Source organism: Sus scrofa, chromosome 5 (assembly GCF_054392235.1).
Source record: "Sus scrofa isolate SSC_HxYL_T2T_F1_AM1 chromosome 5, Sscrofa_HxYL_maternal_Yorkshire_Landrace_v2.0, whole genome shotgun sequence".
Lineage (NCBI taxonomy): Eukaryota > Metazoa > Chordata > Mammalia > Artiodactyla > Suidae > Sus > Sus scrofa.
This window is the reverse complement of record NC_139387.1, coordinates 23,278,498-23,295,631: the sequence shown is the minus strand read 5'-3', so window position 1 is coordinate 23,295,631 and position 17,134 is coordinate 23,278,498. Positions and strand designations below refer to the sequence as shown.

General features: G+C 36.4%; 1 protein-coding gene and 1 pseudogene across 1 annotated transcript in view; one reads left to right on the top strand and one right to left on the bottom strand.

The window, feature by feature from the left end:
* The window catches only part of LOC146403204 (uncharacterized), a 732,844-nt gene that overhangs the window by 67,346 nt on the left and 648,364 nt on the right, over nt 1-17,134 (bottom strand). The window lies entirely within an intron of this gene.
* Nucleotides 5,091-6,025, top strand: LOC100736637 (olfactory receptor 6C2-like; annotated as a pseudogene).

Genomic DNA, 17,134 nt, shown 5'->3' with positions numbered 1-17,134 from the left:
CCATCAAAAATCCTGCCACTCAGTCTTGATTCAGATCGCACTTTGGTCAAATTGATGATCTTCACGCTCTGTAAAGGACATCTTAACAGCTAATGATAACAGGAGTGTATGTCCAAAAGTTCTCACATACTTTTATTCTGAAGGGAAATTTTTATTACTTTTCCCTATGGGACTTGTACATTGTAATTCTAAAAAGAAATGCCTAATTTACTGAAGAAATTTTACATCTATCAATTATTCTGACAATATTCCCCAAAATAGTTTGTATAATTATTCTTCTTATAAATATTTTTATAATTGTGAAAATGAAAAAGAATGTAAAATGATTCATAAGGGACAAAATAAACTTGTGGATAACCATAGAAATACATTTTTAAAGGGTGAAACATTATAGAGAGTATAAATTTACAACAACAAAGTTTGATTTAAACTTGGATATTACACTAATACAATGGACTGAAATGAAATGAAATTTAAATGATTCAGGTCAATATTATTAGGTTAAAAATAGATTCTGGTATATCAAAATTTAAAATAACATGACAAGCTATGTATCTCAATATATGTTTTTTGGGCATTCCCGTCGTGGTGCACTGGTTAACGAATCTGACTAGGAACCATGAGGTTGCGGGTTCGATCCCTGGCCTTGCTCAGTGGGTTAAGGAGCATTGCCGTGAGCTGTGGTGTACATAGCAAACGTGGCTTGGATCCTGCGTTGCTGTGGCTCTGGTGTAGGCTGGTGGCTACAGCTCTGATTAGAATCCTAGCCTGGGAACTCCATATGCTGTGGGAGCAGCCCTAGAAAACATATATATATATATGTTTGAATTAATATTCATACATTTGTAAGGACCACATGTGATACATAAAGGCATATTTGTAGAAGGAAAAATATGGAAGGATATGCTCCAAAGTACTGACATTTTTGCTAACTTTTTTAAAAAGCCTTGTTCGTTAGCCTGGTATTTTCTTATTTTTCTTTATCTTATCAAGTGTTTTAGGAATATGTAATTATTCATTTTATTAAAATTGATAAAGGAGAAAAGAGAGACCTAGTGTGGTAGCAATTAATTAAAAGAAATTGAACTTTAAAAAAAAAATAAGATTCTTACTGTTTTCTGACCAATCTCTTTTAAAGCCTGTCTCCAATGGCTATGTCCCCAAGTTACTGTATTGTCTGATTTTTTTTTCCCCAAAGTTTATTACACAAATGATTCCTTAGTGATTTTTTTAACCTGGTCACCAAGGACTCTTTTGTTCATAAGTTACTTTTTTCCAGCTTTGGCAAATAAACAAATATTGAGCTTGACCCTGGAAAAACCTCTCTCAGAGCAAAGATACTTCACAACATCTACTCTTCCAAAACGAGGTTCCTTTGTACTAATATTTCTTTTTAGTAACAAAAAGAAAAGAAAATCTTTCCTTCATTTTATAACAGCACCTCTATCTTGGGGAAGTTTACTCAACAGATTGAAGATAGAAACTCAAATCATTCAAGGCTTCCATAACTGTGGGCATGGATTCAATGAGGAGTGAGCAGAAACTCTCATGCAAGTTTGCAACATGACATTCATTTTCAAAGTGGTAGCCGTACGTGTTATTAAACAACTCTTCAAGGGAGGCTATGATTATCTGCTAAAGTATGACTATGATATAGTCTTATCTCTTCAGTTATGTTCTCTGTGGTGGGATTGAGTGATATTTTTCTCTGAGAATGGGTTTTCTCTGTATAAAATCGAGAAATATAAATTTTAACGTGGGTATTAGTGAAACATTATTTTTAGAATGTACTATTCTTGGATAGTTTGTATTCACTGGTGTGATCATTTTTATTCACCATAAGCAGAAAGTCATGTAAAGGTAGTATAGAAGCAATAACCCCCCCAAATCAACAACAACAACAAGTCAATTGACAACTTGGCTCACGTTCTAAGATAATCTCATTAGATACCAAAATTTTTAACTCTCTTAAATATAATATAATATGAACATTACTCAGCCAATAAGAAGTCAGATAACTTAATTACTCAACATCTGCATTATTAAGATGAGACCTCATGGAAATAAAGTCTTAGTGACTGGAAGGAAAAATGGTGTTATAACTAAATATGATAACTGAAAACTCAGTTGGGCTGCTTTAGTTGCCACAGATAAGCAAAGGTCTTTGCACACTGGGAAGAAGAAAATCAGTGAGGAAGGTGAGCTGCAGAAACGATCCCTTGCTGCATCTCAAGACGATCTCCTGTAAGTGTCAGGTGTGGCCCAACATTCCGTGGAGCATCCTAGCTCTCACGCAAACAATGAGCAAGTCCAGGCTAGTTCTGTGTGATAGTCTCATTCCTAAGATTTAACTCTGGAATTTAGCCACATGATCAGAACTGACACTGCCCCAACTCAAGATGGAGGGAATATTATAAAGTAGTACAACAAACTTTTCACATAATAAATGAAATCAAGGCTATTACACAAATTGTAGGAAACTTTGCTTTGGGGGAGGAATTGATTCAATTTTGTAAATATTTGAGACACAACTATAGTATTTAGTTTGTGTTAATTGAGGGGAAAAATCTGTAGACAATATACCACCACAAATTTAGAGAAATAAAGAGTCTGGCTTCTAGTTTTAATACCCCACTGAGAGATGCAGCAGGAAAGCAAAAGCAGCATCAATGGAACATATAACTGTTTCACTTGAACATAACAACTATTCCTCAGGTGGAAATTTTGACTATATTTTTGCCAGTAAATCTTTTTTTAGGCATTGACTACATATAGAGCCAAGTAATTTATGCATGCTATTCTAGTTAAAATGTACTTTAATCTCCAAACAATGTAACTTCTCAGCGTAGAACAAATCTTTCTCAACCTAAAGTGGGGTTGCATAAAACCCATCATAAATAAAAATATCATAAGTTGAAAATGCATTTAATATACCTAACCTATGTAACTTCATGGCTTGGTCTAGCCTACCTTAAACACACTCAGAGCACTTACATTAGCCTACACTTGGGCAAAATCATCTAACACAATGTCTATTTTATAATTAAGTGTTGAATATCTTCCGTAATCTATTGAAGGCTGTCCTGAAAGTGAAAGTACCTGAATGTTTATATGGGTACGGAATGGTTCTAAGTGTACTGGTTGTTTACCTTCTTGATCAGGTGGCTAAACATTGCAGCTGCCACTGCCCTGCATTGCAGAGATACCATTCATGTAGGAAAAGGTCAAAATTCAAAATATGATGTATGGTTTGACTGAATGCACCATCATAAAGTTGAAAAATCTCAAGTGGAACCATCCTAGGTCTGGGACTGTAGTAAAACAGGAGTAAGAACTGATGGCTCTGAATGACACCCAGCCCTTATATAGTTTCATGAGGTTCCAGGAATAGATATTGAATCTAAAAACCAATGACCAATTGTTTGCATCCCACATGAAATTAGGGCTTTGAATAGAGAAAAGTGAAGAAATACTATGAGGGAAATTTTCTCCAGATGGGTAATCCATGTAAAGTGATTAGTTCAATACTTGGCCATATCTATTAGCCTGACTGTAAGTAACTCAAGGACAATAAAACAAGAGGGAAATGTAGATGTTTTTCTGTTTCAGGTGCATCCGACTACATTCCTGAGATTCTAAAGAGCAATTATTTTTTGGAAATTAAGCAATTAGGAGTTCAAGCACATATCCTCCAAGTGTACTGGTTAAGTGAATGGAACTAGGAAAAGCCACTGAGAAATGTAAACATAAAAGAGACAATCAAGAAGATAAACACTCAGAAACAGAAATAAGAAGGTAGGAAGAAAACAATGCGTATAGAGTTATGAGAAAATGTTATGTGTAGCTTCTAGTAAAAACCACACATTTCATATAGAAATCTGCTACTATTTTATACCAAAAAAGTTTTTGATAAACTGTCAAAAATTGTTTCATTAGAATGGTGGGAATAAAAATGTGTTTATAATGTGGTGAAGAATGAATACATGGTGAATAACAAAAGGAAAATCACTGTGAACTGGGACATTGAAGTAGTGATAATATGTTTATTATTTGTTATTGAGCACTTCTATAAGTATTAATATACTTCAAATGTTTACAAGTTTAAATTTTAATAGCATATAAGGAATACTGTTACTATTTCCATTTCACAGATGAAAACCTGAATTACAGTGAAAGCAAACAGTGATTGGGGATCTAATTTGTATGCCAAATCTGAACTTTCTGTACTTAATGACATTGGTACCAAGATGCTGGAATATTTAAAACTTAATCCAAAAGGTAACTTTGTTGTAGAGCATAAATTGACAGAACATTGTAAATCAACTATAATTAAAAAAAAATTTAAGACAAAAAAAGTAACCCAACAGGTTTAAAGTTATAAGCAATTGTGATTGTCATAAAATCTTATCACACCCAATGTATCTTAACACTCTAAACAACTAATTTCTCTCCAAAATACTGTCTTTGCACAATAATAACAAAGATTACAAATTTTAGAGAAAAAGTCATGAGGGAGAGACAATGGAAGAGGTGAATGAAGAGAAAGTTGTTTAGAGAATAAAACATAAGTTTAAAAAATTATAACAATGCTAGAACTCAAATCTTAAGCAATGAATATAGAAAGCATGTATAGTAAACCCCAAACTACCTACTTATATTTGCACTTTAAGAAGAACAAAACTACAAAGAAAAAACATTGAAGCATTTAAGAAGCTTAAGATTTGATTTTACGACTTTGCATCAGTTAGCAGGAAAATAAAACTAAATAAGTAATTCCAATCCCGTGTGCAGATAAAAACGAAACACAACTTGTGAATAAAAAGCAATGAAAAATAGGATTCATGTTGGAGGGTGACACAGATAAAATAACCTAATTTTTTAAAAAATATACCATGAAATTACCAAAACATACCTCAATGGAACCTAATAATGATTATTATAATATTTACAACCAAATTTTTAAGTTGCATATTAGAAGGTTTTTTGTAGTTTTTTGAGTGATTAATTACTGCTATGGGATGTTAACATCACTCTCCTATTAAATGTCTCTGAATCATAAATGCAGACTGAGCAGGAGGCAGGACTCAGTGATGAGAAACCACACAGTAACAACTTTTATCCTGCTGGGACTCACAGATGAGCCACAGCTGAAGGCTCTGGTTTTCATCTTCCTGTTTCTCACCTACATGCTGAGCGTCACTGGGAACCTGACCATCATCTCCCTCACCTCCACAGACTCTCACCTCAAAACTGCCATGTACTTTTTCCTACAAAACTTCTCCTTCTTGGAAATCGCATTTACATCTGCTTGTATTCCCCAGTACTTGTACAACATAGCAACAGGTGATAAGACCATCACATACAACAGTTGCGCTACGCAACTATTTTTTACTGATCTCTTTGCTGTAACTGAGTTTTTCCTCCTGGCCGCCATGTCCTATGACCGCTACGTGGCCATCTGCAAACCCCTGCATCACGTGACCATCGTGAACCACATGGTCTGTAGGAGACTCATCTTTGGTTCCTGGCTGGCTGGCTTGTTGATCATCATTCCCCCACTCAGCCTGGGCCTAAAGCTGGAATTCTGTGACTCCAATGTCATTGACCATTTTGTCTGTGATGCAGCCCCCCTCCTAAAGATCTCATGCTCAGAAACGTGGCTATAGAGCCGATGGTCATAGTCTGTGCTGTGTTGACCTTTATCATGACACTCGTGTGTGTGGTTCTATCCTACGTACACATCCTCAAGACCATTTTGCAATTCCCTTCTGCCCAGCAAAGGAAAAAGGCATTTTCTACATGTTCTTCCCACATGATTGTGGTCTCCATCAGCTATGGAAGCTGTATCTTCATCTATGTTAAACCTTCACCAAAGGACTCACTGGCTGTTAATAAGGGAGTGACAATTCTCACTACTTCCATTGCTCCCATGCTGAATCCTTTCATTTACACCTTGAGAAACAAGCAAGTGAAACAAGCTTTCAATGATACAATCAAAAGATTTGCATTGTTCTTAAAGAAATAAGAGAACTTGCTAATGTATAAGAACTGTGTTCATGGGAGTTCCCGTCATGGCGCAGTGGTTAAAGAATCTGACTAGGAACCATGATCCCTGCCCTTGCTCAGTGGGTTTATGATCCGGCGTTGCCGTGAGCTGTGGTGTAGGTCACAGATGCAGCTCGAACCGTGCATTGCTGTGGCTCTGGCGTAGGCCGGTGGCTACAGCTCCGATTGGCCTGGGAACCTCCATATGCCGTGGGAACGGCCCTAGAAATGGTAAAAAGACAAAAAAAAAAAAAAAGAATTGTGTTCATGAATATATCAGACATCCCTAAACTATATCTTTAAGCTTTTAATCCTTTTTCTGCATAACAAGGAAGCTTCACTGGAACTATATTTGTTAATACTAAAATATAATAATACATTTCCCTGAAACAAAAGAATCATTTTGCATTTAAACGAGACTTAATAAAACTGCAAACAGAAGCAATGAGTTCATCTTAATACTTTAGATTTAGTAATCGTACTTATCATCTCTTCCAACTCTGGCATTTGAGGGCTTTTTGATTCCAGGCCCCATTCTAAGTTATTCTGTTTTTGTCTTTAAACAATAAACTTCAGAGAAAGATGGTTTAGGGGAAATGGGCTTAATATTAAAGATGGAAGTAAATCTTGAAGTAATAATACTGTTTATGGCTTTATATATTCATCTTTATATCATGACGACAATGATTACAGCAGCTAATCACTAGAAACATACAACTTTTTATTATATGTAAAATAAATGTTAAAGTTATTTTATCTTCACTTCACAAGTCAGTAAATTAAAGCTTAGCAGACTTCCTGCTAATAAGAGGTAACTTCATGATGCAAATCCACTTATATCTTACTCCAAAGCCCCCCCCTTTTTTATAATATGTGATGCTGTAGTGATGTCCATTTTAATTGTAGAATGTCCTCAATGGGAGTTCCTGCTGTGACGCCATGGGTTAAGGATCTAGCATTACCACAGTTGTGGTGTTGTTTGCAACTCTGGCTCAGATGTGATCCCTGGCCCAGCACCTATTATATGCCACAGGTGTGGCCAAAAAAAAAAAAAAGTGTCCTCAATGGACACTTGAGGAAAATTACATATACTAAATAAAGGTATTGCTCCATGAAAACTGAAAAACTGTTAAATGATTTTTAAGAGAAAAATTACGTAAAATATAGCAGGTCCTCTTAATATAAACATTCCTAATTTATAAAGAAAACCACTCATTATATTAGAAAATAGTTTATATTGATATAATGTTTACGAAAATAAAGCTTACACTTTAACACAGAACAAAGAAGAGCAGAAAGGTTTGAAGAAAAATGAAGGTCAAGAGCATTTGCATACTCTCCATAAGAAGGTAGGGAGATTATATATGATGTGGTATATAGAACTGAATATGAGTATAATAAATAGTGAAATTATATATGAATTGGTATATAGAACTGAATACATAGGTATAATAATTTTAGTGTTCCCAGGAAAGATCCAGTGAAACCAAGGCAATGGGCTCAAAAGTGCCACTAGTCCTGACTAATGAGTTTGAATATATGCATGAATTTGTATTAAAACTTGGGCCACCTTGAGTCACAGATATCCCTTCAGTCAGGTCTTATTTAAATATTCTGCCTTAATTAGGCTCCTTTGATCAATACACAGGGTATAGAGGTTCTGAGGTCACTGGCTCGTTCCAATATTTTAACCAAATAAGATGAGCTTTCATTTATTCAAGACCATTAATTGTAATTTTCACACAATATTTTTATTCTAAGTGATTTTCCCAGATTTTCACACAACTCTGCAGAAATTCCTGCACTACATAATCTTTGTAACTGATACCTATCCCATGAGTGCAGGATCTGTTCTATTTCAGCAGAGTTAATTATTTAAAAATTCAATTACCAGATGACTACATTTACACTGATCACTCTGGCTTGAGTTGAGCAATGAAATAGCCAAAACCTTCCTGAATGTACAGTGAATAAAAGAAGCAACACAACAGACTATGAGCAAAGGAGAAAGTAACACTGTGGAACAGAAAACCCAACCACCCTAAATGGAAAAAAAAAATAAGGGTGGATTCCTAAAGCTCATCTTGGTGTCTGGCCTCTGATGTTGCCTATCCTTCCCCCTCCCATAAGCAGCACATTAAATTGACCTACTGGACAGAAACAACTATATCCATAAAATAGATCAGCCACAAGGATTTACTGTAAAGCACAGGGAATTATATTCAATATCTTGTAATAAACTATAATGGAAAATAATCTGAAAAAATATACATGTATATAACTGAACTACTTTCTGCACACCTGAAATGAACACAATATTGTAAATCAATGATATTCCAATTTTTTTATTTTTATTTTTTTAATTGTTATTTCCCCAATACAATTTTTTTTCTACTCTACAGCATGGTGACCCAGTCACAAATACATGTACACATTCTATTTTCGCACTTTATCATGCTCCATCATAAGTGACTAGACATAGTCCCCAGCGTTACACAGCAGGATCTCATTGCTAATCCATTCCAAAGGCAATAATCTGCATCTATTAACCCCAAGCTCCCCAACCACCCCACTCCCTCCCCATCCCCTTTGGCAAGCACAAGCCTATTCCGCAAGTCCATGATTTTCTTTTTTGTGGAAAGGTTCATTTGTGCCTTTAAAAGGTTCATTTGTGCCAGATTTAAAAATCACCCTGAATTGACCTGATGAATAAGTCACAACCTGATTTCTCAAAATTCATGTCTGTTTGAAACAACTGCTATAATACATATATGTAATAAATTTATTTTCATAACTTCAAAAATATATGGGCCAATTACAGAGTTCCACTGAGTCTCTCTATTGAAAAATTAAAATTCCGTGAAAGAAAATATTTAGAGGAGTTCCCGTCGTGGCGCAGTGGTTAATGAATCCGACTAGGAACCATGAGGTTGCGGGTTCGGTCCCCGCCCTTGCTCAGGGGGTTAATAATCCGGTGTTGCCGTGAGCTGTGGTGTAGGTTGCAGATGTGGCTTGGATCCCGCATTGCTGTGGCTCTGGCGTAGGCCGGGGGTACAGCTCCAATTGGACCCCTAGCCTGGGAACCTCCATATGCCGTGGGAGCGGCCCAAGAAATAGCAAAAAAAAAAAAAGAAAAGAAAATATTTAGAGATAGAGTAGTAACTGTCCCAAACTCTATAAATTGTCCTCACCTGCTCAACTAAGACATGGGCTAGAATAAGCTCTAGTCGCCAGTAGCTGAAGAGCTTGACTATGTCTTTCTTGGATGTTGGAGACCACTGAACGGCTGAACTCTGCAGAAAGCAAACTTGGTTTGTGCAAAAGCATGATAAGCCAAGGAATGCCTGTGATGGCAAAAGCCCAATAAGCATGTCTGCCAACACAGAGTTCTAAAGTGCCGGGTCTCCTGTCAAAATAAAATAAGGGGCTTATATGTAACTATGTTGTTTTTTAGCCAGCTGCACTATATCATAGATGTATACACCTGCAACTTTTTATTGCTGGTGTATACATCTATGATATAGTGCAGCTATAAATCTCACTCAGAGATAGCTTTGACATTTGCTATGCCTACTCTTGCTCACTAATCTAAACACTTCACTTTCCCTAATAAAAGTCTTATGGGCTAAAGCCTAAGGGCCTTTGTTCAGCGGAACAGAGTGCCTCCTGGTCCCCCATTTTTAAAAGGTAAAAGCATCTTGTGTGTTTTGTATGACGCACCATCCCTCTTTCAGGATCTCCCATTGACCTGCAGCACAGGATGAAGCACTTGGACAATTCTACACATGTGCAAAATGCAGACTAATGCTCCCCCCAAAGATATCTAACTCCTGGACCTATGATTATTTACATGGAAAAGAGACTCGGTAGATGTGACAAAGCGGTGGATCTTAAGTTTATCCTATACTATTTGAGTGGGCCCAGGTTAATCACCAGGAATAAGAACCAAATTAGTCGTAGGAGATGTGACAGTGGAAACAAGAGGTTGCACTGACACAGTGAACAGACCAGGAGCCAAAGAATACATGCTGCCTCTAGAAACTGAAATAAGCCAAGAGTTTCCCTCCTAAAGCCTCCAAAAGAAATGCACCTGCACATATACAATGGAATGTTATTCAGCCATCAGAAAGAAGGAAATCCTGCCTCTTTATGGCAATGTGGATTGAACTTGAGGGCATTATCTAAGTGAAATAAGTCCGACAGAGAAAGATAAATACAGCATGGAATCACTTACACATGAAATCTAAAAAATAAAGTGAAACTCAGAAACAAAGAAGAAAAGTGGCTACCAAAATTTACTGGGTGGGAGAAATAGGGAAAGTTCAGTTTTAAAGAAAAGGACAAGTTTTCAGGTAAAAGATGAATGATGTTTGAGGATCTAAGGTACAATAAGGGGACTATAGTTGATAACGCCGTAGTGTATAATTGAAGTTTTATAATAAAGTAGAATTTAAATGTTCTTACATATGTATTTATAGATATGTACATAGATGATAGATAGATAACCAGACACCTATGTTCAATTAATCTTTGACAAAGGAGGAAAGAACATAAAATGGGAAAAAGGCAGTCTTTTTAGCAAGCATTGCTGGGAAACCTGGACAGCTGCATGCAAATCAATGAAACTAGAACACACCCTCACACCAGGCACGAAAATAAACTCAAAATGGCTGAAAGACTTAAATATAAGACAGGACACCATCAAACTCCTGGAAGAGAACATAGGCAAAACATTCTCTGGCATCAACCTTACAAATGTGTTCTCAGGTCAGTCTCCCAAAGCAACAGAAATTGAAGCAAAAATAAACCAGTGGGACCTAATCAAACCGACAAGCTTTTGCACAGCAAAGGAAACCAAAAAGAAAACAAAAAGACAACTTACAGAATGGGAGAAAATAGTTTCAAATGATGCAGCTGACAAGGGCTTCATCTCTAAAATATACAAACAACTTATACAACTCAACAGCAAAAAAGCCAACAATCCAATGGAAAAATGGACAAAAGACATGAATAGACATTCCACCAAGGAAGATGTACAGATGGCCAACAAGCACATGAAAAAATGCCCAACATCACTGATTATAAGAGAAATGCAAATCAAAACTACCACAAGATACCACCTCACTCCAGTCAGAATGGCCTTCATGAATAAGTCCACAAATCACAAGTGCTGGAGGCGGTGTGGAGAAAAGGGAGCCCTCTTGCACTCTTGGTGGAAATGTAAGCTGGCACAACCACTATGGACATCAGTATGGAGGGACCTTAGAAATATGTACATAGAACTTTCATATGGCCCAGGAATCCCACTCTTGGGCTTCCATCTGGACAAAACTTTCCTTGAAAAAGACACATGCACCCGCATGTTTATTGCAGCACTATTCACAAGAGCCAAGACATGGAAATAACCCAAATGTCCATTGACAGATGATTGGATTAGGAAGGTATGGTGTAGATACACAATGGAATACTACTCAGCCATAAAAAAGGACAAGATAATGCCATTTGCAGCAACATGGATGGAACTAGAGTCTCTCATACTAAGTGAAGTAAGTCAAAAAGAGAAAGACAAATGCTATATGATATCACTTATACCTGTAATCTAATACATGGCACAAATGAACATGTCCACAGAAAAGAAAATCATGGACTTGGAGAATAGACTTGGGGTTGCCAAGGGGGAGGGGGAGGGAGTGGGATGGATGGGGTGCTTGGGGTTAATAGATGCAGACTATCGCCTCTGTAATGGATTAGCAATGAGAGTCTGCTGTGTAGCACTGGAAACTATGTCTGATCATTTATGATGGAGCATGCTAATGTAAGAAAAAAGAATATACATGTATGTGTAATTGGGTCACCATGCTGTACAGGTAAAAATTGATAGAACACTATAAACCAGCTATAATGAAAAAAAAATAAAAATCATTAAAAAAAAAAAGAAGTTGCTTCCATGTTTTGGCTGTTATAAATAAGGCTGCAATGACCATGAGGGTATAGATACCTTTATGACTGGTGGTTTTGTTTCCTTCATAGAAGTACACTTAAGTGGAGTTCCCATTGTGGCTCAGTGGTTAACGAACCCGACTAGCATCCACAGAGATGCGGGTTCAATCCCTGGTCTCTCTCAGTGGGTTAAGGATTTGGTGTTGCCATGAGCTGTGGTGTAGGTCAAAGATGCCGCTCGGATCCTGAGTTGCTGTGGCTGTGGTAGAGGCCAGTGGCTACAGCTCCGATTGGACCCCTGGCCCGGAAACTTCCATATGCTGTGGGTATAGCCCTAAAAAGACAAAAAGAAAAAAAAAAAGAAATACCCTTAAGTGAAATTCCTGGATCATATTATAGTGATTTTTTTTTAATTTTTTTTTTTTTTTTTTGACCATGCCTGTGGCATATAGAAGTTCCCAGCCCTGGGATCAAACCCAAGTCACAGCAGTGTTAACACTGATTCCTTAAGCATTAGGCCACTGGGAAACTACAGAAAGAAAACACTTGTTCTTTTCTTTTCGTCTCTCTCTTTTTTTCCTTTTCTTTTCGTCTCTTTTTTTTTTTTTAGACATGGTTTTCTCAGCTTGCTGTGGAATCTCCATTCCTAGACCAGAGGTTAAACCCAGGCCCACATCAGCAAAAGCTCCAAGTCTTAAGCACTGGGCCACCAGGGAACTCCCTAAATTCTTGAGAAATCTGCATACTATGTTCCATAGTGGCTGCACAAATTCACATTCCTGCCAAAAGCACAAGTGTTGCCTTTTCTCCTTATCCTCACCAGCATGTGTTACCTTTTGTCTTTTTGATGACAGCCATTCTAAAAGGCATAAGGTGATGTCTCATTGTGATTTTTAATCTGTATTTGCTGTTGATTAGTGATACTGAGCATCTTTCTAGGGTCCTGTGGGCCATCTATACATTTTCGTTTGAAAAATGTCTATTCAGATCCTCTGTCCATTTTTAGTTGGATTTGTTTAGAGATTTTGGGGTATGGAGTTTTATGAATTCTTTATATATTTTGGCTATTCGCTCCTTATCAGTGAAATGACTGACAAACATTTTCTCCCATTCAGTAGGCTGCCTTTTCCCTTTTGTTGATGGTTTCCTGTCCAAAAGCCTTTTGGTTTGATGAGGTCTCACTTATTTATGTTTGCTTTTGTTGCCTTTGTTTTTGGTTTCAAATCCAAAAAAAACCACCACCAAGGGTTATATCAAGGAGCTTATCACCAGTGTTTTCTTCTGAGAGCTTTACAGTTTCAGGTCTTATGTTCAAGTCTTTAATCCATTTGAGATAATTTTTGTACAATGTGTAAAGTAGCGCTGGTCCATTTTTATTCTATTGTGTGTGATTATCCAGTTTTCCCAACTCCATTTATTGAAGAGACTGTCCTTTCCACATTGTATATACTTGGCTCCTTTGTCATAAATTGGTGGACCATAAATGCATGGAAAATTTAAAAGGACAACAATTTACAGTAAATTGGTTTTAAAAGCTGATGGAACATTAAGATACTGAGCATAAATGAATAAGAATAAGTGATTCATATATAATTATATGTATATTAGATTATGGTTAGTGGCTTAACAACATTGATTTTTTTGTTGTTTTTTGGAAAGATTTTTATTTTTTCCATTATAGTTGATTTACAATGTTCTGTCAATTTAGAACACTGATTTATATATCCAGTTATACATATTGCATTGTTAATGTTTATTTTTTTATTGTAGTTGTAAATATATTGATACATTTGAAGAAAAATCTGTATGTGTTATATGATTGAACACATTCTTAAAAATTTCTTGTCTAATTAAAATTTCCCAAATACAATAAGTAATTTATATAACAAACCAGTAAATGAGAAACATAGTTTCTTTATGATTCTCCTATAGGTCATGTATCTTTCAATGTTATGGGACAGTAAGAAGGAGCTAAATTTGAGTTTTATAACCTGACTCTTCTGTTATCCTACTGGCCTTTATCCATTTCACCTTCCTATCTCCAAAGACACTGTCTCCAAAGAAGCCATAAAAGCCACAGTTACCATTATTTTTTACCACATTTTATTACTCAAAAGATTCATTAGTGGCTTTGTTCTTGGGTCAGTAGAAATCTTTTGTTTATTCCCTTGGTTGCATTTTTATCAAATAAAGCAACTGTCAACCTAGATAGAGTAAACGTGTTCACAGCCCTGAGAGGTCAGCATAACCACTTTCCTGAAACTAGAGGAAAAAGATTTCTGAAATGCCACAGCCGTCATCTAAGATTGTTAAATTTCTTTCTATTTTTGAGGGAGGTTCTAATAGTACAATAAGGAATTCCATGTAATTGGTTGAATATGGATACTTCTGAGAGGAATCTCTAAGAGGCATCTTTGATTTGTGGTGAATGCAACAGTGGATACATAAACGAAAATAACCAGTTCACATGAAAATCTTCACCTTGGAGTTCCCGTCGTGGCACAGTGGTTAACAAATCTGACTAGGAACCATGAGGATGTGGGTTCGATCCCTGGCCTTGCTCCGTGAGTTAAGGATCTGGCGTTGCCATGAGCTGTTGTGTAGGTCATAGACGCGGCTCAGATCTGGTGTTGCTGTGGCATAGGCTGGCGGCTTGATTAGACCTCTAGCTTGGGAATCTCCATATGCCATGGGAAGCGGCCCTAGGAAAAAGAAAAAAAGCAAAAAAAAAAAAAAATCTTCATCTTCATCCCAACCATTTTCAATTTAGGAGTTTTAAGACTTCATGTGTTTAAACAACCAATAGAAACTATGACATTTGTAAGAGTAAGTGATATTTGTCATTTCAGTTGTATTTGCTTTTGTGTGATAGAAGTTTTACTATGCTTTACCTAACTTTTAAAAAGTGGAAATGTGAGGGATCAACTTCTATATTCGGCCAAACATAGATTTTTTTTTTTTCCTTTTTTTTAGAATGTGGTACTTTTGGCAGATTTTATGCATAAGAATACTCTGGCATTTGAACAAATTAAAATTTGATAACTATCCAGAAACATATTAACCATATCATCAATGTTACATCAAAAAATATCATATACTGTATTCCCATTGTGGCTCAGCAGATTAAGAACCCAACCACTATTCATGAGGATGCGGGTTCAATCCCTGGCCAATCAGTAGGTTAAGGACCCAGTGTTGCCACAAGCTGCAGCATAGGTCACAGATGTGGCTCAGATCCTGCATTGCTGTGGCTGTGATATAGGCCGGCAGCTGCAGCTCTGATTCCACCCAAGCCTGAGAAATTCCATATGCTACAGGTGAGGCCCTAAAAAGAAAAAAAAAAAAAAGTATATATTCACTTAATTGTGTAAGTATAAGTATATTCCTCATTTATCCTCAAGAAAGACGCATTGACCGAAACTATCCTTATTAGATTCTCTTCATTTCAAATATAACTTTTGAAAGTAGAACAGACCAAAGTCAGATACTCTCATTTCACCATATCCTATTCAAGGCTTGTTTTATTACACTTTGTGATACTTTAGGAGAAAAAGAAAACAGACTTTTTGGAGCATTGAGTAATAGCCAATGGCAGTGATACAGCTAATTTCATTCAGTAACACGATGCCTGTGCTGCCTGAGAGATTAGAAAGAGGGTTGGAGAAAGGTAGGAAATGAGCAGCAGAAACACTTCCCCTCCATCTCAATTAGTTCTGATGTAGCTGTTGACATTTTTCCACTTCTCTTAGAGTGTTCGGTCAGGCCACCCATGAACCTCATTCATTTCTTCTTACTTATGTCGGGTACTGTAACCCTGAGCCCTTAACTGGATTTGCCAGCTAAGGTAGTCAGAACTGAACAGGGCCTATATTGCTACAAAATACTATATTAGTTCACACGATAAAGTGAGTCCACATACAAATAAATTGGGGTGTCCAGGGGAAATTTTGCAGAAATCATTTTTTAGGGAAATTTTAAACCCAAAGGAGTGATAGTAAAATAAAAAATTTGAGTTCCCACTAATGTACTTAATTGTCAATGCCTTAAAATGCTCTGTAGAAAAGCTATTAACACACATTCCAAATCAAAAAAGTTCATGCTCTCTGAATTTAACATCTCACAGAGACTCGCTCAGTGGTAAAAACTCCATCAACACAATTTTACTGGAAGACAGCAGAGAAGGCAGTTTTTCTTTTATCCACAGTGAAAGCAATTAAAAAAAAAAAAAAAGACAATCCCATCCAAAAGTAAAAAAAAAAAAAAAAAAGTGTTTGAATTAGAAGTTCAAACAGAATGGAAAAAAAAAAATTTCGTAAGTGTCCGGAAAACCTGTGATAGATAAATTCATTTAGAAACATTTACTGGACAGTTGAATCTATCTGAGATTGTGTTAGTGGTGCGATGAAAAAAGGTACATATTTCATGATCCTCACACATAAGTATTCCTTCTTAAATGTTAAAATGGTAGCAAACATTATTTTCTACAGAAGAACAGCAAACATTATTTTCTACAGAAGCACAGCAACCGGCATTAGAGATAGCACAGACATCGGACTTGCAGGAAACTTTCCAGGGGGCTTAAAGATTAAACTGAAAACCGATGGAAGGATAGAAGTTGTTCAGGAGAGTTACAGACAGAAAATGGACGTTCTGTGCGAAGTATTGATGAAAATATCTGTCCCATGGAATTGTAATCAACAAATGTAATCGATTATCTTTGTTGAAAGGAACATTTGAAGAGGAAAAGGAAGAGCAATAGAGGATCATGAGTTTTATCTGTGACATAGTCCATGCAAAATGTTCCAAGAGATATGTCAGGTTGCATCTGAGAATAAAGAGTATTACAAAATAAAGGTACATATTTAGAAACGACCACCTGAAAGCTGACATTTCAGAACATAGGCATTAATGAATATATGGAGGGAATATTAGTATGGAAAGAAGTGGAAAAAGGTGAAAGAATACCAACAGAATGATAAAAGGGTCAGGGAAATACACCATCTGTAATATCTTGGAAGTTTATTTGCCAGAGCGTTTCATGAAAATATCAATGTATACTGTGCATAAGGTCAAGTATATTGTGCATGAAAACATTCAATATTGCACATCACGGTGAATTATAAGTGATTAGTTAGAGACAGAGAAAGCT